We start from the raw sequence: 3,599 nt of genomic DNA on the forward strand, positions 1-3,599 counted from the left end.
TTTTCATACCACTTCCTCAAACTTGATAGTGATAAAACTGAGGTCCTCCTAGTAGGCACTAAATCTACTTTGGCTAAACCTGATAGTTTTCTCTGACTATTGACAATTCTGTCGTTCCTCCATCGCCTCAGGTTAAGAGTCTGGGTGTCATCCTGGACAACACTTTATCTTTTGAAGCTCACATCAACAATGTGACTCGGTCTGCACACTTCCACCTACGCAATATTAATCATCTTCGCCCGTCACTTACACCTAACAGCACTACTACACTCACTCACACCCTGGTTACATCCCGTATTGACTACTGTAACTCTATCCTCTTTGGTCTTCCCCACAAGTGTCTTCATAAACTTCAATTGGTCCAGAATTCAGCTGCCCGTATCATCACCACAACTCCTTCCATAGATCATATCACTCCTGTTCTTCAGCAACTCCACTGGCTCCCTGTTAAATACCGTACTGACTTCAAGATCCTGCTCCTCAGCTTTAAGGCCCTTAATAACCCAGCTCCTTCATATCTTTCTGAACTCCTCCTCTGAGATCCTGTTCTGCTCTCCAACTCACTACACCATTGGCCCGCTGGACTACCATGGGGTCTAGAGACTTGACTACTATGGGGTCTAGAGACTTGACTAGCATGGGGTCTAGAGACTTGACTAGCATGGGGTCTGGAGACTTGACTAGCATGGGGTCTAGAGACTTGACTAGCATGGGGTCTAGAGACTTGACTACCATGGGGTCTAGAGCCTTCAGTCATTCTGCCCCCTGCCTATGGAACTCTCTCCCACAGGACCTTCACAACATCGACTCTCTTTCAACCTTCACATCCCATCTCAAAACGCACCTTTTCAAACTGGCGTATTCAGTCTGATCCACGCTGCACTGAGTTTTGTGCAGATGATGATTTTATATTTATCCGTTGAGTTAACTTTTTATTGTCTACCTGCTTTGTTTTGACTTTATGCTGTCTGATACAGAGCTGCTGGTTTTTTACTGTCTTCTGTAAGGTGTCCTTGAGTGCTCTGAAAGGCACCCACAAATAAAATGTATTATTATGATACAAATTTCCTTTAACTTCATTATATATTCATATTATTAAAATCACCCAAGTCATTGAACTGAAACTGCACTTTAATGGACTGTGTTGTTAACTTTGTGCTTTTTTTTGGTTTTGTTCTTTCTGTTCTTATATGTTGTTAGTGGTATAATTTTTAGGGAAATGTTAGATATATATATATATATATATATATATATATATATATATACATATATATACATATATATACATATATATACATATATATATATCTTTTCTGTTGCACTGCTGTGGGCTGGGAGAAACTGCATTTCATTTTTTTTTATGTACGCGGGTACATCATGAAATGACAATAAAGTAAGTCTTGAATCTTGAATCATTGCAAGATGGTTAAATTCTTTGCAAATAGAGATTGGAACATGAAAAGTTGCATATATCTGGTGAAATGATACAACTCGTTTTTATTCTTTGTCGTTGTGTTGCACTGCTGAGGGAAACAATGTTTCATTTCATTTCGCAAGTGCGTGAAATTAAATGTGTGTGTGTGTGTGGGGGGGGGGGGGGGCTGTGATGGTCTGGTGGCCTGTCCAGGGTGTCTCCCCACCTGCCACCCAATGACTGCTGGGATAGGCTCCAGCGTCCCTGCGACCCTGACAGCAGGATAAGCGGCTTCGATAATGGATGGATGGATGGATGGATGGATGGATGGATGGATGGACTATTGCAACAGAAAACATTCCACAAAAAAAAAAGTTGCAACATTGACCCCCCCCCATCATCCAACTCTATATTGCACCCAACTGCACAACATGGTGTTTATGGAAACAAATACCCAGAATGCTCTGAGAAGGAACCTGCAAGCCAACTGTCCAGTTAGGATGTTAGAAAGACGATGAGAGAGAAAAGAAAACGAGAAGGAGAGTAGAGGACGAGTAAAAGAGGAGGAGAGTAGAGGACGAGTAAAAGAGGAGGAGAGTAGAGGAAGAGTAAAAGAGGAGGAGAGTAGAGGAAGAGTAAAAGAGGAGGAGAGTAGAGGAAGAGTAAAAGAGGAGGAGAGTAGAGGAAGAGTAAAAGAGGAGGAGAGTAGAGGAAGAGTAAAAGAGGAGGAGAGTAGAGGAAGAGTAAAAGAGGAGGAGAGTAGAGGAAGAGTAAAAGAGGAGGCGAGTAGAGGAAGAGTAAAAGAGGAGGAGAGTAGAGGAAGAGTAAAGGAGGAGGAGAGTAGAGGAAGAGTAAAAGGACAGAAAGAAACAAAGAAAAACAGTAACGTGGGGGCTCCAAAAGACAGAGAAGGGGAGGTGAGGGGAGGTGAGACAGACTATAAACAATGCAGCTTAAACCAAATGACAATCAGGTTACAAAGCAACAAGTCCAAAACTGCAAAAAATACCCCAATCTGTCACGTGGCATTTACTATTAAAAGACTTTGTACAGATTCTCATGGTAAGACTGATCTTGTACAAAGGTGCAAACAGGAGGAAATAATGTACAGCCACATCATCCTCATCTGGAATGAAGCGGAATACTTCACCGGTCTTCCGCCTTTTAATGGAGAGGACTTTTAAGATGGAATGAAGTTGACAGTCTTAAGATGGACTTTTGTCCCCCAGTGTGTGTATGTGTGTGTGTGTATATATAAATTTAGGTAGCATGGTGTGATGTGACACGTCAATCATCTCCGCACTCAGAATCACTGCCCAACACCGACCGAGAGATTGACTTCGCAAGAGAATGACAAGAGTACTTAAGTCAGGACCTTGGGGCAATGAAACCGACAAGAGCCAGCTGGCACACAACAACTGTCTATCACCTTTCACCTCCACTGGATTAGACAAACAGACATGACATGACATGACATGACATTACAGTCATTTAGCTGGCGCTTTTGTCCAAAGCGACTTACAATAAGTGCATCATTTAACGTAGGAGATCAGGAGAACTACTGGTCATCAGAGGTCATGAGTGCATCTAAACAAGCATCTAAGAGCAAAACCAGTGCTACAGTAAAAGCAGTACACCCCGTATCGAATCCCGCACCAGGCAAGAAAACAACCGGTTCCGCTGCCTTCCCTCTCAGGGCACTCAGCCTTTTCTCCTGGATGAGGTCTTCTCGTCCCATGTCGCGCATCTGCTCCTCCCAAGACTGCATCTAATTCTTGTGACGAATCTTGCCATCCTCCGCCAGCTGCACGTACACCTCTTTCTGCTGACCGAACAACCGCTTCCACTCCTCCGCCATGGACTTCATCTTTGCCGCGACGGTGACTCCTTCGGCCTCCTCATACTGCTGTGACATGAAGATGTTGAATGGAGAGCGTGCACGTTTGGGCTTCCCAAGCCTGTTCAACTCCCTTTTACTGACGATAGCCTTCCTCTTGGAACATGCTCTGCTTGCTCGCCAGAGCCTGATGCTCAGACTGGGCTGGGGTGAGCCGGGCCTGGTACTGCTGACAATCCACTTTAATCTGCTGTAACCGGTTCTTTTCTTGCCCGGTGCGGGATTCGATACGAGGTGTACTGCACCACAAGGCGACATCGCTAACCGCTCGGCTAAAGGGTCAGACCC

General features: G+C 44.3%; 1 pseudogene; it reads right to left on the reverse strand.

The window, feature by feature from the left end:
* Window positions 1–2,846: 2,846 nt before the first annotated feature.
* Window positions 2,847–3,599, reverse strand: part of LOC130128464 (transcription factor A, mitochondrial-like) — a 1,496-nt pseudogene continuing 743 nt past the window's right edge.

Source organism: Lampris incognitus, chromosome 18 (assembly GCF_029633865.1).
Source record: "Lampris incognitus isolate fLamInc1 chromosome 18, fLamInc1.hap2, whole genome shotgun sequence".
In the NCBI taxonomy this organism is placed as follows: Eukaryota; Metazoa; Chordata; class Actinopteri; order Lampriformes; family Lampridae; genus Lampris; species Lampris incognitus.